The sequence below is a fragment of the Pleurodeles waltl genome, chromosome 5 (assembly GCF_031143425.1).
Source record: "Pleurodeles waltl isolate 20211129_DDA chromosome 5, aPleWal1.hap1.20221129, whole genome shotgun sequence".
Taxonomy (NCBI): domain Eukaryota; kingdom Metazoa; phylum Chordata; class Amphibia; order Caudata; family Salamandridae; genus Pleurodeles; species Pleurodeles waltl.
Window position 1 is genome coordinate 1,798,831,265 of NC_090444.1, and position 27,183 is coordinate 1,798,858,447.

At 47.0% G+C, this 27,183-nt stretch overlaps 1 protein-coding gene across 2 annotated transcripts in view; it reads right to left on the minus strand.

Moving 5' to 3' along the window:
- LOC138296807 (exportin-5-like) overlaps positions 1–27,183 on the minus strand; it is a 1,394,731-nt gene that overhangs the window by 44,019 nt on the left and 1,323,529 nt on the right. The window lies entirely within an intron of this gene.

The following is a 27,183-nucleotide window of genomic DNA, read 5'->3' on the forward strand; positions in this document are numbered from 1 at the left end:
TCTAGGAACATTCCTCAAAATGGGGAGTAGGTGGGTGAGATTTGTAAGTGATTTGCAGGTAAAGTTTCCATCAGAAAATAAAGTGTCGGCCATTAATTGAATGCAAGTCATTTTTTTCTTCTGATGGATACTTTTGCTGTAGATTCCTCACCTCTAGAACAGATTGTAAAGCAGTGCACCTTCTGGGGAGGTAGGTGTGTCTGAAGGCATGGTTATACCAGAAACTCCTGCGGCACTTAACATACGAAACGGTCATCCCTTCTCATCTACAAATCAAAACAATCATGTTTGGCAAAGGTATGAAGGGAAGTCCGTTTCGCTACTTGGCAGAGCTCAAACAAAAGGATACCCCTTCTCAAAGCTGAGGTAGAAGGCTGCCCTGGAAGAATAAGCCCGGATTCCTCTGGTGGCTCTTTCTTTGCAAGCGCATAGGACGTCTTAATGCACAAAAGTATCCAGCGGGAAAATATTCTCTTCTGGACTGCCCTGCCCTTCTTGTTACCTGCATACTGCACATAGAGCTGGTTGTCAGGCCTGATCTCTTGAGAGATGTAACAACAACCCATTCTGGTAGGTTTCAGCCCGTGTAATCTCTTGCACTTCTTGGTAAAATGCGGCATGGGATAAAAGGAAAGGAGGGCTGTTGGTCGCCCTGGAAGGAAAGCAGCTCCGGTTTGATGAACCAACTTCTCTGGCAAAAAAATTATTTGGGGACAGAGCTCACTAACACATCTCGCTGAAGTAACTGCTACAAGAAAATAGTTTTTTTTTTTTTTTTTTTTAACTTTAAAAAAAATGTTTTTATTTCATTCTTCAACAAACAATACATAGTGCTCAACAATGCACCTACAACAACAATACACTGGAGTGGAAATGCAATCTTTCATTGCTTTTAATGCTACAGTACATTTTCAGTTTGTTCGTGACACTCAAACAAACGTCAAGTAGGAGAAAAATCTGTCATCCACTATTCTCCATGTATCGATTTGGGCCTTCACTCACTATCTTCCACTTTCATGCAACAGCATGTTTTACATTCCCAGACAGCTGACAGTTCTGGGGCTCCCCAATATTTGGCCACATTTATTTTGGCCACCAATAGGCCCAGATTACTGAAAAGGAGTTTGGCTCATGGGATGTTAATTTCTGGAATCAGGGGAACGTATTTTGGGTCTGGTGGGATGCAATCCCCCAATATCATATTTCAAGTTTCAGTCAAGTATGTTTGTATGAGGGGACAATCCCATAGTGTGCATAGAAATTACCCTTACACTGCCCCATGTTAGAAAAGGGGTCGCTAGTTGGCAGTCAGTTTACACCCTGTCCAAGTAGGAACTAGTCAGTCTAGTCAGTGTAAGGGAGATATACAGCTCAGATAACCCCCTGTCTCCCCCTTGGTAGCTTGGCAAAAGCAGTCCGGCTTATCTCAAAGGCAACGTGTGAAGTATTTGCACACACACATACACAGTAACACAGTGAAAACACCATAAAAGTACTCACAAGAGTACTCAGCACCAGTTTAGAAAAATAGCTATATTTATCGGAGTCAAGCAAGGCCCAAACAACAAAAACCCAACATACACAAGTAGAGATATCACTTTTTAAAAATGTAAAAGAGTCTCAACCCTTAAGATCAGTTGTGGTATCCTTATAACACACAGCACCTTGGATGCATCAGAACAAAGATGATGCAGGACGCAAAGGAGGTGATGCGTCGGAAAAGCAATCGATGCATCGATTATTTTCACACTGGACAGGCGAGGTGTGGATTATTTTCCTGCCAGGCTAGTGATGCATGGATTCTTTTCCCACAAGAATAGTGATGCGTTGATTCCTGGTTGCGGAAAATGATGCCCAGGGATGATGCGTGGAAAATCCAGACCCACAGAAACGATGGATTTGCGCTGAAACAGGTGAAGCATTGATTTTCCATACGCGAGACAGGTGCTGTATTGATTTTTCAGCCGTGGTACAGGTGCTGCGTTGATTATTCCGCTGCAACCGGCTTGGTGCATAGATTTTTACTCAGGTTACCAGCTTCCACTTCTAAGGGCCCAGGGACTAGATTTGGCACCACTTAGCAAGTCAGGACTCTTAGCAGAAGAGCCCAAGCACTGGCAGATTAAGTCTTTGATGTCCCTGAGACTTCACAACAAAAGGCAAGCTCAGTTCAAGCCCTTGGAGAACCTTAGAAAGCAGGATGTAGAAAGTCAAGTCCAATTCTTTTACTCCCAATACAGAAGCAGCAAGCAGCAGGCCAGCACAGCAAAGCAACAGGCAGAGTGGCAGTTCCTCCTACAGCATCCAGCTCTTCTCCCTGGCAGAATGTCCTTAGTCCAGAAGTGTTCTGAAGTTTTTGGGGTCAGCAGTCCAAAACTCAGTCTTTGTAATGCACAAGGCCCTGTCTCTCCCTGTCTCTCCCTGTCCTGGCCCAAAACACACACCCTGGGGGTTGAAGACTGATTTATGTCAGGGGAGGCACAACCCTTTTCAGGTGCAGGTGTCAGCTCCTTCCTCCACTCTAGCTCAGGAAGACCCATCAGGATATGCAGGACACACCTCAGCTACCTTTGTGTGCCTGTCTAGGGTGAATTCGTAAACAGCCCAACTGTCAGTCTGACCCAGGCGTGTATTCCACAGACAGGCAGAGGCACAGAATTGTTAAGCAAGAAAATGGCCAACTTCACAACAAGAAGTATTTTTAAATAGTGAGTTCAGAGACCCCAAACTCCATATCTCTTGCTTCTCCCAGTGTAAGACTGCACTTAAGACATTTCAAGGCAATCCCCATGTCACCATATGGGAGGGATTGGCCTGGCAATAGTGAAAACCAAATGTAGTAATATTTCACTATCCGAGTATGTAACACACACTAGTATATGTCCTGCCTTTTAAATGCACTACACCATGTTCATGGGACTGCCTTGGGCCTACCCAAGGGGTGACTTACATGTAGTAAAAGGAAAGGTTTGGGCCTGGCAAGTCGATGTACTGGCCAGGTCAAATTGCCAGTTTAAAACTTTACACACAGACACTGCCGTGACAGGTCTGAGGCATGTTTACAGGGCTACTCATGTGGGTGGCACAAACAGTGCTGCAGGCCCACTAGTAACATTTGGTTTACAGGCCTAGGCACCTCTGGTGCACTTTACTAGGGACTTACTAGTTCATTGAATATGCCAATCATGGAAAAAACAAATCACCAACCCAATTTAGACAGAGAGCACTTGCACTTTAGCACTGGTCAGCAGTGGTAAAGTGTCTAGCGTCCTAAAACCAACAAAAACGAAAAGGATACAAAAACAGGAGGTCAGAAGCCAAAAAGACTGGGGAAACCACACCAAGAGCTGACAGGTCAAACACTTAACATCTAAGACATTTGGGGGACTAAATACTCCAAAACTTGTGTAGGCTGACCCTATCACAATAAACCCAGTGCAGTACCTTAAATTGCATCAGTCTTAGCTTGGATTTTATCGCCACCTCTCTCAAATGAATCAAGGCTGCGACCCAGTCTATGTCGTCCAATTCTCCTACCTTGCTTTCTCATCGTTCTCTTAAGTTTGTTTAATGAGTCAGGCATGTGGTTGTTAATCGTCTTGTACATCCAGGAAACCACTCTTGCCTCCAACAACCCCTGAAGTAGTCTCCTGTGGGAAGCTGGCTCTTTATGTCATACTAAAATGAAGTACACTGTGCTGAGAGTCCAGTGAATCCTCAAAGGTTTGCAGTGGTAGAAATAGAAAGGTATAATGCTCTATTTGTGGTAGTGTGGGTGAGCAGTTAGGCTTTTCAAGGAGTTGTGTTAAGCATTTGCTATACACACAGGGGCTACAAATGACACACACACTCAAGAATGCATTCAAGACCAGTTTAGAAAAATAACTTTTGCTTTTATATATGCTTTGAACCACAGACAATCGTTATAAGATGGGCACTTTTTAAAATAAAAATACTTTACGGTTTCAAAAATCAACAGTGCAATTTTCAGTTCAGCAATGTTAACCTATAGGAGGAAAACAAGAATGCAGTGTTGTAGGTAAGTACGTGACTTACAAATCCAGTCTTCGGGGTTTCATATCAACACCAGGCAAGGTTCAAATCAGTACCAAGAGTGCACCCACAGAGGCACAGGGGTGGCCGGATGCAGAGGTCAAATGTGGGGTTGGGTGCCCAATGTTAACCAATAATGACTGGGGGTGAACAATGATGCGATGCTCACAGGTGAGTAAAGCGGTGTCAGGGGTCGAACTCCTGAGGTTGAGGCAAGCACAAAGATGGCCACAAGTTAGCACCACACTTACACCCTCAGCCGCATGAGGCGGCCAGCTGCAGGGTGCCAATACAGTGTTGGGTGTTCAATGTTAACCAATGGGGGAGATCGATTTTGGAAAAAGGCTGCAGGCTTGGGTCAGGAGGCTGGGCGAATAAAACCCACAGCTGCTCAGGTAAGTTTTGATGTTGAAGGACTCAGGGACTCCAAATGAAAAAGAAAACCACCTTCAGACAAGGTTTCTGAAATAACAGAATCCCTATAAACAAACAATAAAACAGTAAGGCAAGAATGGTAACTACTAAAAGACAATGAATCCTAGATGAAATTCAATGAAAAAATAGTAAAATTTATTGATTCACATACTTAATATGCATAGACAATATCATGAAATATACAATACCTCCTAAGAAAGGCAATTACAGATAAAAAACATACAACCATACATACTCGGTAATACCAACCTAGACACAGCAGTCATCAGATGACAATATTAATGTAAATTTAAAAACAAATCTCCCCTTTTCCCATAATCTATCCAAAAGTTGTTACAACAATATAGTAGTTCTATAGTAATACCAATGTACATATCCAAGAAAAAAAAAAAAGTATTTTGACATTTTTTGCAAACAAAGTCCTCTGATGTTAGAGCAATGTTAAACTATAGAAAAGTATTTTCTTATGAATTGATCAATTTTGTCCTCAATGGGTCGCACTTCCCAAAATATAAGGGAAATGGGGAGGGCCAGTCCAATCAGCCGTCTTGGTCCACGTATGTGGTGCCGACACACGTTTCAGTGTGAAGTGACCACAAAGGGACACTCACCTTCCTCAGGGCACAAACCATTTAGATCACTATAATCATCCCCGGGGAAACTATAATTAATATCAACCAAATTCCTATGATATAAAAAAGGAAACAAAAAAAACTTATATCTATTGGCTTAACAACCAGTGACTACATATAAAAACACAAAGACACAAAGAAGAAGAAAAAAGAAGAAAAACACAAGAAACACACTTAATGCCATAAACATCAATGGTGTACATGCAGGTGAAAACATTGCACCTGAGGAGCCAGCCTCTCGGGTGTATGTCTATGCATACAAACTCACAATCAGCAATGGGTCAAAGGAAATTATTTTTTACACAGTGCTACAATAAAGACCCACACACTGAAAATAAGTGCATCTAGGAGAACTGAAGGCCTACAAATAGATGGCCTCAAAGTGAGTTCTTACTCAGCCAGCACGTACTCTCTGGCAGTGGGTTCTCTGAGTTTCAATCATATCCTCCAATAGTCAAGACTGGTAGTCAGATCTGTCATTTGATCAGATTTCTGATGTTTGAATTGAAAAAGATGCAAAACCATAAAAGATGTCAGCGACAACATCTCCAAAGCAAATCAACAAATATCCAAACTCCAGCCTCGCGTCTCAAAAATGGATTTTTAAAAATCCTAGAAAATCTTACCTCCACCACATGTGTCCCTCGTAAGAATGAATGAAGCGAAGGCTCGATGAATAAATCTTAGGGGCTGGCCATCTAAGTCAAAGTTAAGGAGAATGAGTCCCTCGCCTTAACATCGGTTAGGGACTACAGATGTTTAAAGACTCGTCCAAAAGGGACGTGCCGGCAAAGAAGGAAATGCCGGACGACTACGAATTACAATGTCCGATCTCAATGCCTATGAGCAACGTAACGCCTCAGAGCCCCGTCCACACTGCTAGCCGCCTCATCCAAATTAGATTTGAATCTGTAAGGCGAGAAAAAGAGTCTCAAACCTATATAACGGCTGCTGAACTCCAGGAGTGTGAGTTCGTCCGACATAGGCCTAAAGAAATGGCAATAAATGACGGACAACAAAACATCTCAGATGTCCATTCAGGATGTATCGCTGCCATCTTAGAAGGGTAAAAGACAGTACACACTAGTGCCCAAGCCAAACAAAAACATAGAAATGACAATAATCGGGCCATTAATCATGTGATTCTGCCAACTATGGAAGTAAGGAAGTATTGACCACAGATCTACCTATTCCCAAATGGGAGGTGCCATAAATAATATTAAACAACTTAATCTCAATATCTCAGGAAAAACGTTAACAACATGCAATATACAGATTGCAGAAAGAGAAAGAAGCAGCCAAAAACCCATCACAGAATGCGTTCTCCCACGGTATCCTGTCGTTGAGTCCTTGTTTTATTGTATCTAAAAAATAAATCCAAAAGACTTCTCTTTTCCTCCTGTATTTATCAAAGTCGCCTTGAGATGTTCTAATCTTTTCTAGAACACCCCACCTTAATTCATCATGTTGATCTCCCTTCTCCAAGCAGTGATCTACTAGAGGGGCCTGGAATCGCTGGTTTTCAATTGCTGACTTGTGTTCACTGAAGTGTTGCCTAAATTGTCTACCTGTCTCACCCACGTATCCTAGATGGCAAGGGCACATGATGAAGTATATAATGTTGGCACTTTGACAGTTAGTCATGGTCTTTAACTTAATTGGTTTTTTTATTATACTTCAAAATGTCCAATACTATGGCATGGGCACATGCATGGCATATTCCACAACGATGATTGCCCAGGACTGGATTGGTTCCTGTAATGCTTCTCTGCAGGTATACATTCTCTCTTCTAGGCCTCGCTTGAACCAGCTTATCCCGTAGTTTAGAGTTTCTTTTATAGGCAAACATTGGTCTCGGAAGAGGGGCATGTTCTTTATTGATATTTAAGATACTCCAGTGTGTATTAATAATTCCTTGTATCTTGTTATTGATATTGGAATGCCTAACAACACACACCATCCTACTTTGTTTGTCCTTTTGATGAGATACAAAAAGAGTATACCTATTATAGTATTTGGCCCTTTTATATGCATCTCGAATTACCCTATACGGGTAACCTCTCTGAAGAAAATTTTCTTTCATTGTCTTAGCATTTCTGTCATATTTCCTTATGCTGCTACAGTTTCTTCGGATCCTAAGGAACTGACTAAACGGGATGCTCTGTCGTTGACAACTGGGATGATAACAGTCAAAATGCAGTAAGGACTCAGGGACACCGTTGGTCCAGCTCCCCAAGGTCCAGGTGCTCCGGATGTCAGAAAAGAGCTTTCCAGGTGGTCAGGGGAAGTCTTTGGATTGAGGCTGCAGGCTTTGAGGCAGAGTCCAGTAGGGGTCAACCCAGAGTACTCAGGCTCAGAATCGCTGTGGAACCTTCAGTGGACCAGTGGGCCAATCAGACTCTGGCTGTGGGCTTCAGGTGCAGGGGTGGGTCTGGACGCAGTTTTGCAGTTTGTTTGGACAGAGTTCTTGTTCTTTAAAGTTTGTTTCTTCTTGAACAGGTCTGCTGTTCTCGGGAGCTTGATCTTTACTGAAGGCAGGTAGTACTCCCACGGCTTAGGAGGTTGCTGGGCTGCAGGACAGGTCACCTTTTGGCACAGGATCGTCGAGGGATGCAGACAGGTCGGTAGGGCTGGGGCCAAATCAGCTGGTGTCTGCAGTCTTCTCTGCTGGTGCAATGTTGTAGTGTCCGTCTCTTCTTAGGTCGTCAGGAATCTGAGTTCAAGGGTGCCACCTAATTACTGAATTTAGGGCATTACAGGGAGTGCCAGGTGGTACCCAATGGGCTGACCACCTTTAGGGTGGCTATACCCTTCCTATGTCCACTTACATTGGCAAGTGGGCATAGCCCTTACCCTATTGGCCTAAATTCTTCTACACCAGATGTAGGGATTTGAAAGATAGTGTCCACTTCAGCTGGCTCATCTTAGGGTCGCATTACAAAGGGGACAAGGCCTTTGAAGCTCCCTACCCTCGAATGTCCATCCTGCCTGGATAAGGTGTTAGCACCTCCGCCCAGAGCAGGCCTTTGCTCTGAGCCCTCAAGAGCATTGGATCTCACCTCAGAGGGCCAAAACTCTGTCTAAGGAGGCTGAACTGGTTGGGACCAGTCAATGTTCACGTTAGGAGTTGGCAGAATTTCAGGGAGGCACCTCTATGGTGCCCTCTGAGTGCATGTATTAATAAATTAATCACTGGATTCAGTGAGGGTTTATTAATACGAGATGTTTGATACCAAACACCCCTATCTTCAGTGAAGGCATCATGTAGTTAGGGAACTCGTAATGACCAGTGTCCACCACATGTACTTAAAATGGCTTCTCTGGTCACTTGCTATGTCTGAGAATTGGCAAAGAGATAACAGGGGCATATCTGCCTCTGCAGGTATGCCCACACATCCTATATAATGCACCCTGCTTTACGGCTATAAGGCCTGCCAGAGGGCTGACTTAAATATATTACCTGCAGTGTTAGGGGACATGGCACACAGGCTGTGTGTTATGTAGTGTTTTGATTTTAGTTCTGTACCAAGCCACGCATTGTACAGGATGTGATCATGTCAAAAGAGGCATAAAAGAGGCATTTTCCTACATATCCCCTCTAAGGGTGTGTATTCCGTGATGTCCTTGGGATAGGAAGACCCTCTGCAGTCAGTCCAGGTGCGTCTGAGTTGCAGTTATTTAAAAAACTGTGTTTGGGCCCAGCTCCAGTTGCATTTTTCTCTGTGCGTGGTTGGTCCATGTTCTGTAGTGACTTAAGTTGTGGTCTTTCTTCAAGCCAGCTCCAGGCCTCCTCTAGTGTGGCAACAGTGTGAGAAGAGGCCTTTTTTTGCATGGTTAGGCACCCTCTTTTTGCCTAATGCTGGTGTGTCCTAGAAGTTGTAGTGCCCAGGGCCCCTGCTAACCAGGTTCCCTGGGCCAGAGCTCTTTCCCTAAATCTGTTGTGATGCTTGGCACACTTGGATACACTCTTAACTTTTCCTGAAAGTCCCCAGTAAATGGGTAGCCATGTAACCAGGGCCTGGGGTATTAAGGGTACGTCCCTGAGAGCAATAGCACCAATTGTGCCACCCTCTGGGGGCCCTGAACCCAGATACACCCACCACTGCTATAGCAGGCTGAGTGCACTGGGGCAAACCTGAAAAGGCAAACTCGACATGGCACACTCCCTGTATGCCCTGTCCACCCTACACTGCATATGTTATGGGTAAGTCACCCCTCTAGCAGGCCATTCAGCCATAAGGCATATTGCACCATACTATATGTGAGGTCATAGCTGCATGAGCAATATGCCCCCACCGTGTTCTTTCCAAACCTGGGACACAGTGAGTAAACAGAGCAGCCATTTTAAGTATATGTACTGGACATTGGTCAAACACGAGTTCCCCAGCTACATGATGGCCACTCTGAACCCTGGGTTGTTTGGTATCAAAGAATTCAGGATGATGAATCCAAACTGGTGCCAATATTGGATTTAGCCCAAAATGTACCCAGGGGTCACCTTAGAAATGCCCCCCTGCAAAAACTAACCGAACTGGCATGGTTGCTGACTAGTTCCATCCAGCATGCGACCCCCGACAGCCAATACACAAACTGTGGGGGAGATCCCGGTCTGGTTTGTGAGGCAATGCCCTTCCTGGGTGGAGGCCCTAACACCTCCTCCCTCAGGAATGTGCAACACTCTGGCGGCGAGCTTCAAAGGACTACTGCCCTTGAAACTCGAGCCCCAAGCCTGCTGGTAGCAGCAGATGGCTTTCCAGTTTGCAAATCCCCACTTTTGGCTGGAACAAAGGCTGGAAACCACACAAAGGGTAGGAGGAGGTGTCTCACTGAACATGCACCACCCCTAGGGGCTTGCAAGCAAAGTGGACCCTCCATTTCATTTTCCTCCATGTTGGTTGGTAGGAAAATAGCCAATTAGGTTTAGGGCAGTGACCCTTCCCACAATAAGTGGTCACTGTAGTGGGTGTAGCCACCTAAGGGTAAGTGTCCCATTGGACACTACCAGGTTACCCCTAAAACGCCCACTAAATTCAGTATTTAGTGGGCTCCCCAAGACCAAGAAATCAGATTAATCAGGAAGAAAAGAAGACAGCACCAAAGAACCCGACAGGACGAGAACAGAGGACCTGCTGCACAAGAAGAGGCTCCAAGACCCCTGCTTGTAGCACTAGAGTCCTGACAATCGCCGCTCCAGAAGAGCTGATTACTGGACCCGCCTCAATAGACCCAGAGGACCTCCAGGCTTCGCAGATAGCCTGAGATCTCCCTTCTGAGTGGAGGTACTACTCAAGAAACCAAAGAAACATGCAAAGAGCCAGCAAACCAGTGAGGGTCACTTCACAGACTGGCTGATATCTCCACAACCTGAAGTTGCAGCCGGACCCGATGACACACTAACAGCCCGGACGAGACCTGCAAGTGTGCCAACTTTGGTGGCACTGCGCCCTCCTGTGGCTGTATTGTGCCAGCACCCTAGGTACTGGTCACTGCACGTTGGACAATAGCAAAAACAGTTCTCCCTGAGCTGCAACTGGACCAGGAGGAAGCCCTAAAAGGAACTTCAGGAGCACTCCGGACCTCCCACCAGAGTGCCCTCGTAGTCCTGCAAGGTCCCCAGAAGACTTACCCCTGCATCACGGAACCAGCTGTGTGCCATAGGTCGCTAGCCCCTTGTGACCTCGACGGCCCAAGAGGACTCCAAGGCACCACCTTTAAACCTGCAAACCATCTCCTTTTCCAGGTGGCCCCTCCAAGTGGCCCTGTGCATGTGCCAAGAGACTTTCGGGCTCTGATCCCGCCGGCAGTGGGAGCTGCCCGAGGCTCTCCAGCTGGCACAGTGTGCCCACAGACTGCATCGACCATCCTGCAAAAGAAGAGACTGTACAATTTTGAATGCATTTTTAAAAGTGACTGCCTATTAATTCCTATGAAGCGTAATTACGCACAGAAAGATTAACTTTATTAAAACTTCAAACAAATCATAACCCAAAAAGTACTTAACATATCTTAACCATTTCGGTCTTAAAAAATTATATAAAAGTCTGAAGTATTTTTATAAATTCTCATCTCCAGTGATTCATTGAGTGTGTGTGGTGCATGATTGATATTGGAAGTACAACAAATGCTTTGCACATCGACCAGCTATCTCAAAACTTCGAACATTAGGTGATCTGACTTTTACCTCTGCAAACCAACGTGTGGTTGCCTGGACCCCCTGCACAGTGTGCCTAGCTTTGCATACTACATAAAGGGCCATGCTCCTACAAACACAATGTGATTTGTCGTTGTAAATAACTTTTAGTTTAGTGGGACAAAGTAACACGTATGTAATCGTAGCGCGCAGAGCTTGGCTTTCACTGTATCAATTATTCGTCTCTGTTTCTGGAACTCACGAGAATAATCTGGGAATATCATAGTCATAATCATAGATGATTAATTATTGATTTTCCCAATCCTTCTCACCTCCCTGAGGATCTTATCTCTATCTTAAAAGTTCAAGAGGCATATGATGATGGCTTGCAGGGGTGTCCCGGTGGTGGTTAAGCGGCCAGTGCTGTCTGTGCTCTTTCTATCACAAAGCAGCTGCATATTTTTTTCTCTGTAAAGGTGGACAAAGCCACTGCCCCCAAAAAAGTCCATGTTGGTTTTCTCCATTTCCTACCAGTCAGATATTGTTTCATCTTGCCCTCTTCTTGGTGTCAATGACTCGTCAAAGTAGGTCTTTAGTTACTGCTTACAGTTCTTTCATGTCTCGCCCCATAGCCTGCATCGCATCCTCTAGTTCTGACAGTTCTGACACCAGCGATATTGCGATCTTGTCTTAGCAGCAACACCTGGGATAAAATTTCTCCAGGCTTGGTTTCCAGTGGCGATCTCAATAGCTGATTTCCATTGAGGAGGAATGCATTGTCAGGCATTGTAGTTGGCACCCAGCATGTGCCCCAAACAGCGGAAGATCCCTCCTCGTGGGTGGTGCAGGTGAATCCTCCCAACTTCTAGGGGGAGAGGCTAGTCTTCCCTAAGTGGGGTCTCTTCTGGCAACTTACGCTTGTGAATTTATTATTTTTCACCCGGTTATGTTTCCTCATCCCCATTGGTGTGGCTCAGGGGCCCCTGTGTGTGAAACATGCCTCAGGTTGCTCCTTTCTCAACTGAGCCACAGTGCAAATTCTCACACCATTATTCGCTGTAAATGGCGCTATGCAACTCAGAGGAGGGGTGGTTTAGTGGGGGAGGGTGGCCTTCCAAAAATCGAGTTGACTCCAAGTTCTTATCCCCTTTCTGAAGGGTCTCCAGATGCCCTATCCATTCTCAGCCAGTTCCACCACCCCGAATCTGATACTCCTCTCCGCCAACTCTTATTCAGGCTGTCACAAGGTGGTACTGTGGGAGGGGAACCTATGGTCCACTGCACCGACAGACCAGCCCGAATCTCATTCCCCTTCATTTCAGCGAGAAAGTGCCACCTCAAACATTCTGTATCTTGATATGCCTCGCTATGGCAGGACATCTCGTTCTGAGCACAGACATGCATACCGGACTTCTTGTCTCTCTATGAGGCCCCCCCGTGTCGAGGAAGCAGGCGTGGCAGTGCGCAGCCTGGGTATACCAGGCCTGGGCTGCCTTGGTGGCAGCTCCGATACCACCACTTCACTCGCCCCTCTGGTCACGGAGTATGGCGGCCAAAATGTTGCAGCTGACTTGCGGTGTTCATGTCTCTGGCGTCTTTCCGGTGAACTCACCTCTGCACTTCTGGGAAACTCAGGGGTATAGTACTGCCTCCCGCATTAGTTAGGGGGTGTTTTTGGGGGGCTGACGTGGCTCAGGAATAGCAGATTGCTGCAGGATAATGTCAAGGTCCCATGGAACTCTGAGGCCAAACTCACAGACTCTGGGTGTTTTACAAAGCGGTGCACCTAAATGGGAAGAAACACCCACCTCCCCCTCATACAATCCTACGACTAAAAAAATGTCATTTTCATGTCCTCCGCAAAACTGGTAAAACAATTCTCTGAGGCCACATGTTTACTCTGCCATCTTGCTGCCCCCCTCTCCCCTGCCAAGGAAAACAGTTTAAAAAATCAACAGTCCTAAATGACAACTATTCATGAGATCCACAACATTTTCAGAGGGCCAGACTCTAAATCTATTCCACCTTCAACAGTAGACCATCTTGGTGGAAGGTGAATGTGCGGACAAAATGACATTGTCCAGCTAGATACTGGCTTCTCCGCAACTAGGCAGGTTTGGTATCAAACACGTTGGAATCATGCAACTACACCAATGTCAGTGTTAGTTGCATGATACCATGTACACCCCCCCAGACCTGCCTGTACAGCCTTGCAGGGTCTGCCTGCCAGCCCGTGCTGCTGCAGACCCCCCAGAAACTGTTCTGCCCTCCTGCAGCTCAGCTAGCTTGAGCAGGGGAAGGCAGAACAAAGGGTTTCCAGAAGGAGGGAGGTGTGACCTCCTCTCCTCTAGAACTAGGTGTCTCTGGGCTGGGGTACCTGTGAGTGCCACAAGACTGCTTTAAAGGGCACATCTGGTGCCCTCTGTATAAACTGGTTTGCACGAGTGCAGGAACCCTTGGTTCCTGCTCTGGTACGAAACCTCACAGGGGAGTAAACACCCCCTTGTCTAGCCTCTCATCTAGGGATGTGCACAGAGCTCTGCTAGGTAGCCGGTTGATTCTGCTGTCTTAGAAGCAAAATGGGCAGAGGCCCCTGGGAGCATCTGACTGGTTAGGCTAGGTAGATGACGTCCCTGACCCTGCTGATAAATGGATCACCGCAGACAGTGACCAACTCCCTTTTAGGGTTACTTAGGGTTCCCCAGAGGGATCATCCTCAGATTTGTCGAGTAGGAATCTACAAGGAACTCTCTGCAAGACATCTTCTGCTCCTGGCCTCCGGAACCACTGCTGTTCTGCTTTTGGAACAGAACAAATTTGTATCCAGTTGGGAAGGCTCCCACTGCAACTTTGTGCCTCCGGCTCCTGCAAGACTTCTGGATCATCCCTGACTGTGCATTCTCCAGGGACACAAGGACTCTGTTTGCAACAGGAAGCACAAGGGAATCTTCCTTAGAGTGAAGGAGTCACTCCCCGGCATCCGCAGGCACCTCAAGACAACGACGACTGGCTGGTGGAGTCTGCTGTCCCACGGACACTGAAAGGCTCTGCAACAAAGGTGGTGGCTCTGTGGTTCTCTCTGGGTCCGCCCTGTCTTCTGTTCGACTTGGGAGATGGTGGGCCTTTGCTGCTGCCAGTGTAATGGAACCTATGTGCACACCGACTGTTGCTCCTGCCAAGGCTTGTTGATACTTTCTTCAGGAAATCTTCAAGGTCCTCCTCGTCTGGAATCTGCCTTTGGGTTCCACCAACCTGGTCCACGGGTCGCGACAGCAGCTGGACAACCAAGGCCTTCATTGACTCTAGCGAAGGTTTCTAACATCCTTTCACACCTATGCACCTGGGCTCCCTGGCGTAGGTACTCCAATCTTCTGAGTATTTTCGTGTCGGGACACTCTCTAACCTTCCTTCTGCCATTGGGTTTCCTCAAGGTCCACGGGGAAGGGTCCTGAAACTCACAAACTCCAACCATGACTTCCCTATGTTAGTTAGCCTATGGGATGACCGGGTAGATAACCACTGCATCTGGGTCCTGGGGACACTCCTGGTAACTCACCTTTGGCATTGTCATCCTTCCCCAGTCCTTAGCTAACTACCAAACTCACCTGGGTTGGATCCACTTTTCACATTCCACTTATTTAGTATATGGTTTGGCACCCCGAAGGGTCTTGTATAATTCTATGCTATTCCTGGTGGTTATTAAGTGTATATATTGTTTGTAAAGATATACCAATGTTAGCCGAGTAGGTAGTTTTGTAATAAAGAAAACTTTCTTTTTGAAACATCTCTGTGGTTCTTTCTTGTGTGGGAAGGTACTGACTGACTATTGTGGTATTATAAGTGCTTTACATTCCTCCTGGATAAGTTTTAACTGCTCACCACGGCTATCCCTAGAGAGCTTTTGCTACCTGAACACCCAAACACTATCGCTAAGTGTTGCCTGGACTCAGTATGGGGTGCTACACCATAAACTGATCCAGCCTCCTACATTGGTGGTGCAGCGGTGGGATAAGACACTTGCATTGCTTGGTTACCAGTGCCTTTCCATAAGAAAGATGTAGGAAAGAAGCCTCTTTGTCAGTGTGTTTGACTTCGTTCACTGGGATCCTGCTAACCAGGACCCCAGTGACTATGCTCTATCCTTTAATGTGGTTGCTGCTAAATTTTTCTTCCCACAATTGGCATACTGGTCCCCCCATGTAAGTCCCTAGTATATGGTACCGAGGTAGCCAGGGCAATGGGGTTCCAGGGGATCCCTATGGGCTGCAGCAGTAATTCTGCCACCCATAGGGAGCCCATGCAAAAGCTTCTACAGGCCTGCCATTGCAGCCTGCATGAAACGAGTGCATGCACCCATTTTCACTACAGGTCACTACACCAGGTCACTATTAGTCACCCCTATGGTAGGCCCTCTCTACCCAGAGGGCAGGGTGCAGGTACCTGTGTGTAAGGGCACCCCTGCACTAGCAGAGATGCCCCCACAAACTCCAGATTTATTTTCCTGGACTTTGTGTAACGCCGCGCTCTGACGCGGCGTCTATTTCTGTCCTCGCGGGTGGAACGTGCTACCGATATTCGGAGCGCCGTTCCCCACGTTTTTTGACTAAGCTTTCTGGGAAGCATATATTTCGCTCCCGGTCGCGCTACACTTACTTGTAGCCTTTTTTCTTCTTTTATTGTTGGTGGTGGGTTTTTTGTTGGGCCTTTTACCTGTCTCTATCCATGTTGTGTCCATCTTGTCTTCTTCGTGTTTTTGTCCCAGCATGCTCTGTTTTTCTTTTATACTACTTCCTTTTTCCTATACTGGTCTATGGGCTTTTCCCAATCCAAGATGGTGTTACTTCCCTTTCCTGTGATGTCACTTCCCTTTTCTCAGTATATAAGTCAGTCAGTCTTGTTCCTCCTTGCGTTGCAAACACTTCCTTCTGGTTGTGCTGTTCGCTCCTGTTCTTTGTTCCTGCTTTTTTGCCTTGGGAGATTTTTGCCTGTTTTTTGTTCCTGCTTTTGCCTTAGGATATTTTTGCCTGTTCCTTTTTTCCTGCCTTGTACCCTGGATATTGCCTATTTTTGTTTCCTGTTGTCAAGTCCAGTTTTTTCTTGTTTTCCTTCTGGAGTTCCTGTTAGAGGTTTTTTCCCCAGTGTTGGGGTTTTTTCCCTCTGGGACTCCTTCTGGAGGGTACGGTCTGCTTTGGCGTAGCCTATCAAGCGGCACCGTGGCTACTAGAAGGGGTCGCCCTTATCTGGGAGCATCCAGGACCTGTAGAAGACTTGGTGTATTCGCCAATCCGAAATCCAGAGGTGAGAAGTCCAGCGCAGTACGTGACAGATTGCAACGCCAAAAGATTCTGCGTTGCGAGAGCGCCATGGAAGATCCACAGGGAGAGGTGTCAGAAAATGCTCAAGCTATGTTACAGACTGTCCAACAAGCCCAAGAGTTACAACAGTTACGGGCAGAGAAACACTGCGCTACGACAGGTCTTGTCTTCCCGATCAATGGACATACCACCTGTATCTGCTACTATTCCTCGATATTCCGGAGATCCTTTAAAGATGAAGGAATTTTTGGACGCCCTGACGGTTTTCTTTGCCTTTCGTCCACTCCAGTTTTCTTCGGATAAGACTAAGGTGGGCTATCTGATCAGCGCCTTGTCTGGTCCAGCGCTTGCTTGGGCGACTCCTCTGGTTTCTGCAGATGACCCAGTCCTGGCTAACTATTCCGCTTTCCTGACTGTTTTCAAACAAATGTTTGAGAGACCTGGGGTAGAAGCAGCAGCTGAAGAAGCCTTATGTGACATTAAGCAAGGTAATCAGGATGTACTACAGTATATAACCCGCTTCAAACAGCTGGCAGCTGAAACCTCCTGGGTAGAACGCACCTTCGTAACCCTTTTCCGCCGAGGCCTGCGTGAAGAAATTAAAGATGAGCTTGTACACTCTTCCCCAGCTTGTTCTTTGAAAGAATTAATGGATCAATCTATGAACATCGAGTATAGGCTTCGAGAGCGCAAGATGGAAAGACGTAGAACTAGAGCTCCATACCAGCCCGATACCTTCCGTGCTAGCAGTCGGCGAACGGAAGATAGTCCATCTGAAGCCTCTCCACCTCCCCATGAAGAGCCCATGCAGATAGATCTGGTTCGTGGGCCATTGACGGAGTCAGAAAGAGAGGAACGACGACGACGGGGACTTTGCCTATATTGTGGTAAGGCTGGCCACCTGATCCGTAGTTGTCCGGTACGTCCCTCAAGGCCGGCGGGAAACGCCAGCTCCCGTCCCCTGTAAGGAGGAAGGAGACGGGAGGAGCTGAAGTACCATCAATATGTTCCTCCAAAGAAAGCATGTCCACCCTGTTTATCCTCCCGGTCAAGTTACAGAGTTCACAAGATCAAGAAGAACATCTTCTGGCTCTCCTTGATTGTGGAGCCAGTGGACTCTATCTGGATGAGACCTAGGCTACTAGTAAAGGAATTCCCCGCATTCCTAAAGAAACCCCTGAGCAGGTTCACACAGTGGATGGCTCTCTGTTAACTTCAGGACCTGTGGTGGCCTCAACTCCTACTCTTTGTTTGACATTTGGGGGGCATCAAGAACACGTTGCCTTTGATCTCATAGCCTCACCAAATCACATCATGATTTTGGGAATTCCCTGTTAGCTCGACACAACCCCTATATCAATTGGGAAACACAAACTATATCCCTAACGTCTTCATTCTGTCAACAGAATTGTTATTCTACTACTTCTTATTGGACTCCAAAAGGTCCTGTCAGTCAACTAAGGATAACACTAACTCTATCGATATTATCCAGGGGGTTCCAGATTGTTATCAGGAATATATCAGGATTTTTCAGAAACCTAGTAATCCTATTTTGCCACCTCATCGCAGTTATGACTGTGCTATTCCTTTAATTCCTGATGAAGTCGTTCCCTTCGGTCGAATGTATTCTCTGACAGACCAAGAAAAGAAGGTGTTAAGGGAATATTTAGACGACAACTTACACAACGGTTTGATTGCTCCTTCCACGTCCCCCGCTGGGGCTCCTGTCTTCTTCATCCCAAAGAAGACTAAGGATCTGCGTCCTTGTGTGGACTTTCGTGAACTCAACAGAATAACGATTAAGGATCGATATCCACTGCCTTTAATCAGAGATATACTGGATGCCATTCAAGGAGCCAAGATATTTACTAAATTAGATTTACGGGGTGCCTATCATCTCCTTCGGATCAAGGAAGGAGATGAATGGAAGACTGCTTTCCGTACCCCTTTTGGGCACTATGAATATCGTGTTATGCCCTTTGGACTGACCAACGCCCCTTCTATTTTTCAACGATTTATGGATTTAGTGTTCTCTGATGTACTCAATCAATATGTGGTCATTTATTTGGATAATATCTTGATATATTCCCGTGATCCTGAGCACCATGTAGATAAAGTCCTGCAAGTCCTGGAAAGACTCAAGAAAAACCAATTGGTTTGTAAACCTGAGAAGTGCGAGTTCCATAAATCTGAAGTAAGGTATCTCAGGTTTTGTATTAATCAACACGGTATATCCATGGACCCTGACAAGGTCAGTGCTATATTAGATTGGCCTTCTCCAACGTCCATTAAAGAAACGCAATGTTTTCTTGGGTTATCAAACTTTTATCGTCAGTTTATTCAGAACTTTGTCCACCTACTAAGTTTCATAACACAAACAATTAAGAAAGAGAACCTGAAGAAGGGTTTCATTTGGACCAAGGAGGCTGAACACGCGTTTCAAGAATTAAAGACAGCCTTTACCCAAGCACCCGTGTTGCGTCATCCTGACAATACCAAGAAATTTATCGTCGTGACTGATGCCTCAGACAGAGCTATTGGAGCAGTTTTGCTGCAGAAGCAAGACAATGATGGATTGGAACATCCAATCTTTTATCTGTTGCATATTCTATCAGAGGCTGAACGAAATTATTCTGTACTGGAACGAGAGCTACTCGCTCTCAAAGTAGCTTGTAAGGAATGGAGGCATTTCCTGATGGGTTCCAGAGAGCCTTTTGAAGCTAGGACTGATCACCGTAATCTCCAGTGTCTTCGGAGCTTTCAGTGTCGCAACAGTCGTCAGGCTCGATGGGCTTTCTTCTTTAGCCAGTACGATTTCGTGATCACGTACATACCTGGTTCCCAGAATTTAGTGGCAGATGCCTTATCCCGCAGATATCCTGACATAGCCCAGAACTCCTCTCCACATCTTATTGAGTCTAGCAGGATCATCGGAGCTACTCAATCTTTTCAAGAACGCATTCAATCCGAGTACCAGTTTCTGTCTGCTTCAGAATGGGATAAAGTGACTCCTTTTTTGCAGAAGAAGGACAACTACTTCTATCATCAACATGCTCTCTTCCTACCTACCAAGAAAGTGCAGACAGAAGCCCTGCAAATGTGCCATGATTCTCCTATAGCCGGTCATCAAGGTATCAGGAAGACCCAGGAACTGCTTCAGCGATCTTTTTGGTGGCCTTCGCTAAAGACAGACACTGAAACCTATGTGTCAGCATGCCCAGTCTGTGCTCAGACTAAGACACCCCGAACTAAGGTGGCAGGTTTATTAAGACCTTTACCTGTTCCTTCCGCTCCTTGGTGTACTCTATCCACTGATTTCATATGCTCTCTACCTACTTCCTCTGGTAACCGTAGATTCATTTACCAAGATGGCCCATTTTTCAGCAGTGAAGAAACTACCAACGGCCCCAGAAATGAGTCGCATTTTTCTACGAGATATTTTTCGCCTCCATGGTCTTCCTCTAGAGGTCATGTCGGATAGAGGGCCTTAATATGTTTCACGTTTCTGGAGAGCCTTTTGTGCCTTCTTTAACATTGAGATTTCTTTATCCTCAGGTTTCCATCCACAAACGAATGGACAAACTGAACGAGTGAATCAAGAACTTCAGCAGTATCTGAGATGTTACTGTAATGCCACACAAAGCAATTGGTCAGAATATCTTGCTCTTGCCGAGTTCTCCTATAACAACATAATACATAGTGCGACCAAGACCACACCCTTTTATTGTACTTATGGATTTCATCCGAGGACTTTCACTACTGTTTCTCGAACATCCTCTTCTGTGCCTGTAGTCACTTCTTTTTCACGACAGATCCGTTGAATCCAGGGCCTACTTCACACTACTCTCCTAGCTTCGAAACAAGCTATGAAGCGAAAGGCGGATCGTTATCGGCAAGCCGCACCTTTGTATCAAGTGGGCCACAAGGTATGGCTTTCTTCCAGATTTCTACCATCCCGGTTTTCCACCAATAAGTTCAAACCACGTTTTTATGGACCCTTTCGAATTTCGCACATCCTGAATCCTGTAGTTGTGCGTCTCCGCTTACCTCATACCTGGAGGGTTCATCCTGTTTTCCATGTGTCCCAGTTAAAACCCTTTGTTCCTGATCCTTACCATCACCAGTTCCAACGTCCACCTCCTCTTTCTATCAACGGACAGCCTGAGTATGAAGTCCAGGAGATCTGTGATTCCAGAATTTTTCGACGCAAACTACAGTTTTTGGTCCACTGGAAAGGATACCCCCTCAGTGACTGTTCGTGGGAAGATGCTTCCTCCGTCCATGCTCCCCGTTTGGTTCGCCTGTTTTTTGACAATCATCCTGACAAACCTGGAGCCTCGGGGAGGGGACCTACTGTAACGCCGCGCTCCGACGCTGCGTCTATTTCTGTCCTCGCGGGTGGAACGTGCTACCGATATTCGGAGCGCCGTTCCCCGCGTTTTTTGACTAAGCTTTCTGGGAAGCATATATTTCGCTCCCGGTCGCGCTACACTTACTTGTAGCCTTTTTTCTTCTTTTATTGTTGGTGGTGGGTTTTTTGTTGGGCCTTTTGCCTGTCTCTATCCATGTTGTGTCCATCGTGTCTTCTTCGTGTTTTTGTCCCAGCATGCTCTGTTTTTCATTTATACTACTTCCTTTCTCCTATACTGGTCTATGGGCTTTTCCCAATCCAAGATGGTGTTACTTCCCTTTCCTGTGATGTCACTTCCCTTTTCTCAGTATATAAGTCAGTCAGTCTTGTTCCTCCTTGCGTTGCAAACACTTCCTTCTGGTTGTGCTGTTCGCCTCCTGTTCTTTGTTCCTGCTTTTTTGCCTTGGGAGATTTTTGCCTGTTCTTTGTTCCTGCTTTTGCCTTGGGAGATTTTTGCCTGTTCTTTGTTCCTGCTTTTGCCTTGGGATATTTTTGCCTGTTCCTTTTTTCCTGCCTTGTACCCTGGATATTGCCTATTTTTGTTTCCTGTTGTCAAGTCCAGTTTTTTCTTGTTTTCCTTCTGGAGTTCCTGTTAGAGGTTTTTTCCCCAGTGTTGGTTTTTTTTCCCTCTGGGACTCCTTCTGGAGGGTACGGTCTGCTTTGGCGTAGCCTGTCAAGCGGCACAATGGCTACTAGAAGGGGTCGCCCTTATCTGGGAGCATCCAGGACCTGTAGAAGACTTGGTGTATTCGCCAATCCGAAATCCAGAGGTGAGAAGTCCAGCGCAGTACGTGACACTTTGGGAGTGTGGGGACGCCATTTTACGCCTGTACTGGACTTAGGTCACTACCTATATCCAGCTACATAATGGTAACTACGAATCTGGGCAGGTTTGGTATCAAACATGTCGAAATCATTCCCCAATACTGATGCAAGTACTGGAAGTATGATTACATGCACTCTGGGGGCTCATTAGAGGAGCCCCAGCATTGCTACCACCAGTCTTACAGGGTTTTCCAGGCAGCCTAGCTGCTGCCATCCTGCTGCTTGATCTGATCGAGCCCAGGAAGGCAGAACAAAGGAATTTCTTTGGGAGAGGGAGTAATACCCCCTCCCTTTGGCAATAGGTGTGACTGCTTTAGGAGGGGTAGCCTCCCCAAGCCACTGGTTTTGCTTTAAAGGGCACATTTGGTGCCCTCTGTGCATAAACCAGTACACACCGGTTCAGGGACCCCCAGTCCCTGCACTGGCACGAAACTGGACAATGGGAAGGGGAGTGCCCATCATCATCCCAGAGGTGGTGCTCAGAGCTCCTCCAGAGGGTCCCTGGGTTCTGCCATCTTGTTTCCAAGATTGGCAGGGAACTCTGGGAGCATCTGAGTGACCAAGCAGGCAACGTCAGAGCCTCCTCCTGATAGATGCTTACCTGGTTAGGTGACCAATCCCCCTTTCAGGGCTATTTAGGGTCTGTCTCTTGGGTGGCTCCTCAGACTCGGCTTGCAAGATTCCAGCAGGACTCCTCTGCAACCTCGTCTTCGACTTATGGCCTCTGGGACCACGTCTGGAACCTCCAGGACCGGACAAGCTGCTTCCAAGAAGAAAGGACTCTTCAGCAACATTGTTTCCAGGGCTCCTGCTAGCTTTGCAACATTTCCCTCGCCTTGCATCCTCGGAAGCCTGCAACTGTTTAGCCTGCACAAGAAGAAGAAGGACTCTCCCTTGGAGTGAAGGAGTCACTCCCCTGCAACCACAGGCACCTACAACAAGCAATGACCGGCTGCGTGGATCCCCAATCCTGCTGAGCTGCCTTGATCCTGCATCAGGGTGGTGGTCCGGAGTAGTGCTCCTGGTCCTCTTGCCGGCTGTCCAACTTTGGTTGAGGTAAGCCTTTGCCTTCCCACGCAGGACAGTACCTGCATGCACTGCATCTCTTGCAGCTGCTAAGGCTTGTTTTCATCTCCGCCAAGGGATCTTCAGGTGACGTGTAGCTCCTGCCCCCAGCACTCCATCTTGCAAAGCACAGCCTCCTGCGTGGTTCTCCTGCGCGTGGGATCCTCTTTTGTAGTGCTGCATGGGCTCCTTCTGCGACTCCTGTGTCCCCGTCCTGTGGGACTCCTGTGGGTTCTGCCTCTGCTCCTGTGGACTCTCTGTGACGCTGAGGGTCCCCTGTGACTCTCCCGCCTGGGTTGAGTCCTCCTTGGTCTTGCTGGTCCCCGGGAGCACCTCTTTTCCACTAATCACAAGTTTGTCTTTGCCGAGGCTTCTTGGTGGAAATCCTGCACCAACACCCGGCTGCAATCTTCCTTCCAGAGTTGAACATCTTTTGCATCCATCTGGAACTCTTCACCGGCTCCTGTGCTGCAGTGCTGACCTGTTCTTCATTACAGTCTACCAACTCCTGCATCCACAGCTGGGTGGGTAGTACCTCCTACTCCTCCTGGACTTCACTGTGACTTCTGGACTTGGTCGCTTCTCTCCACAGGTCGTCTTTCTTCTGGAATCCACTGCTGGTTTTCTTGCAGTCCTCTCTGGGTGTCGTCTTTTTCTTCTTTTCCTCCTTTTTGGTGGTTTGGGAAAAATCCAGAGTTTTACTCTTGCATTCCTGGTCGCTAGGGGGGACTATGTTACTTACCTCTGTGGTTTTCTAGTACTCCCAGCTCCCCTCTACACATTTCACTTAGCTGGGTGGGGATAACTTGTTCACATTCCATTTTTTTTAGTGTATGGTTTGTACTCCCCCCTAGGGTCACTATTGGGTATTAAAGTCTGCACTGTTTTCTAACCTTTTCTATGCCTATTTCTGATTACTAATGTGTGTATATATTTAGTGTAATACTTGCCTCCTATCGACTGGTCACCTGTCTAGTATTTTGTGGTGATTTGTGCTAAAAATTAAGTACCTTTATTTTTGTACAACAGAATGTTTTCTTTCATGTGTGTGACTACAGTGGTATTGCATCAGCATTGCATGTCTCATAGATAAGCCTTGGCTGCTCATCCACAGCTACCTCTAGAGAGCCTGGTTTCTAGACACTGCCTACACTTCACTAAGAGGTGATACCTGGACCTGGTACAAGGTGTAAGTACCATAGGTACCCACCACACACCAGGCCAGCTTCCTACAAAAGATCACTACTGACTTGGTTATCCACTGTACTTGTAACTTCAGGACTTTCTGAACCTTTGGCTTGGGTAGTCAGGGGTCTAGCATAGCTATGTCTCCAAACCCTTGAAAGTTTAGATCGCTAGAGTAGGTAGGTGCTCTACATACACTACTCTAGCACCATGTATTTAGTTTAGCACACTGGCCAGACTCAGGAGTCTAGGTTTGGGGCTATTAGGTACCAAGAGCTTAGGACCACCTGTTCAGCTAGAAACTTAAAGACAGGTAGTAACCCTACCAAAGCTGCTCTCTTAGAGTTACTCATTCAGGATGACATTCAGAATCCTGATAGGGAAAGAGAGTTAGATGAGGAGGGTGAGCCACCAGTGTTGGACAGGAAAATGCCTGGTACTTCCTCTGACAACACTGGACAGGACAACGAGGATTCTGGAGAGGCCTTGTGTCCTGCAGGGGGTAGTACTGGTAGTATGAGAGGGGGACACAGCAGAAGGCCCGTTTATTCTCCCCATGGGTGGTAAAAAGGGTTACCAGGAGGAGTAGGTTCTTTTCATCCTCACCTTCCCTTGCCTCAGCATCTTCTGCTGGGTCCATGCACTCTAGCTCAGATGAGGGATCCTTAGATGGGGGTTCAGTTTGATGAGACTTGAGAAAGCCAAGCTCAATTTGAAAAAACAGCAGCTCGCTCTTGAGAGGCAGGCCCTAGAGATGGAAAGGGAAATAAAGAATTTGGGGTTAGAACCCTATGATGGCAGCATTAGAGAGTCCAGAGTAAGGGAAAACACCTTTGATTCTAGGAAACTCAGCACATTAGTTGCTCCTTACAAGTTTGGGGACAGCATCCATAAGTGGATTACTGCTTTAGGGAGGGCCTATAAAGTCTAGAAGGTCTCTTAGAGGCACTGGGCCGCTATGCTGTGGCTTTCCTTTTCATAAAAAGGTAGAAACAAACTTTTGACTGATAAAGAGGATGCATGAAACTGTCAAGACTTGAAGGAGGCTCTGAATGATGGATTTGGGCTCACAACTGAGGAGTATAGGATTATGTTCTGAGAAACTTAGAACAAGTCCTCTCAAGACTGGGTAGACTTTGTGGACTGTTCAGTTAAGGCTTTGGAAGACTGACTACATGGTAGCAATGTACAGGACTATGAAGGGCTGTACAATCTGATCATGAGGGAGCACATCCTTAATAACTTTGTGAAAAGCTGCATCAGTCCCTGGTGGACTCTGATCTGACCTCAGGATGACCCTCTAGGGAGGACTTGAGCCTGGAGCAGAAATACTGCCACTGTTTTGAAGGCCTCAGACAGCAAGCTGCTGCACAGGAAGCAGGGGATGTCAATGGATCCCACAGGATCCACTGGAAAAATGGTCTCCTTTACTCTGAGGCTAGGAACCCCAAACATGGTGCTACTAGGAGGTTGGTAATAACTCAGAAGTTAAGGGCGTTCTTATTGACCCTGGCACATGACACTCCCCTTGCAGGATGTCTTGGGCAAAGCAAGACTTGGGATAGGTTTGTACCACACTTTCCCTGGCCCCACATGTCTCAAGACACAAAGGAGTTTTCTCGCTTCTGTGTCGCCCGCCAAGCCAGTGGCAAGTCAGGTGGCGTTACAAAGGTCCCCTTGTCAACACTACCCTTGAGAGAGTAGGGCTTGACATTGTTGGTCTCACTGACCTTCTACAGCATCTGGGAACAGATTTATTCTGGTGGTGGTGGACCATCCCAAAAGGTACCCAGTGACCATTCCCCTTAGGATCACCACAGCTCCTGCAGTGGCCAAGACCCTCCTGGAAATGTTTTCCAGGGTGGACTTCCCTAAGGAGGCTGTATCCAACAGAGGTGCAAACTTCATGTCTGGATATATGGCATAGTTACCCCTACTTTTTGCCTGGTGTCAGTGAGTTTGGACTGTAGTATACTGGGATCCTGCTAACCAGGACCCCAGTGTCTGTGCTCTCTCCCACTAAATTTGGTTTGGTAAGTGATCCTTCACTCCTAAATGGCATTCTGATGTAGTCCTGTAAGTTCCTAGTATATGGTACCTAGGTGTCCAGGGTATTGGTACACCAGGGGTCTCCCATTGGCTGCAGCACCTATTATGCTACCCATGGGATCCCATGCAAACTCTGTCTGCAGGCCTGCCATTGCAGCCTGCGTGAAATGGTGCATGCACCTTTCACTTTAGATATAAGGCTTGCCTTATATCGGGGTCACTGCACCTGGACACTGTAATGCACCCCTATGGTAGGCACTTCAGCCCATGGGCAGGGTGCATGGCCAGAGTGTGGCAGCACCCCTCATGCAGGGGTGCCCCTACAAACCCTAGACTCCATGGTTGTGCATTCTCCAGGGTCACAAGGACTCTGTTTGCATCAAGAAGCAGGAAGGAATCTCCCTTGGAATGAAGGGGTCATTCCCCTGCATCCACAGGCACCTCAAGACAACAACGACCGGCATGTGGATTCTACTGTCCCACAGACATCGAAAGGCTCTGCAACACAGGTGGTGGTTCTGTGGTCCTCTCTGGGTCCCACCTGTCTTCTGTTCGACTTGGGAGACGGTGGGCCCTGGCTGCTGCCACTGGAACAGAACCCCTGTGCATAACGACTGTTGCTCCTGCCAAGGCTTGTTGACTCTTCCTCCAGGAGATCTTCGAGCATCAAGAAGCACCAGCTTCCAGCACTTTGCAAGGTCAGCTTCCACTCTGGAGCTCCTGTTTTGTTGGGCTGTTGAGGCCTCCATATGACTCCCTGTGTGTCTGTTGCCTGTGGGTCAATCGTGGGGACTCTGATGACCTCTGTTGGCATCCCTATGTGCTGAGGGTCAGCCCTGACTGCCCTACAAGGGTCGAGTCTCTTGGACCATGCTGGTTCCCAAAAACTTGCAACCTATGTAGCACCATCTTCCTGCATTTGCCAGTGCTTGTTGGTGGTACCACTGGCCACTGACCCTCCTGCAATCGAGCGACCAATGTTGAACAGCTCTTAGGTGACTAAGGACCTTCCTGCATCACCTGGGCCCCGCAGCTGGACTCTTTCCTTCACCGACCTGCAGGAACGTCACCTCAAGGAGGGTG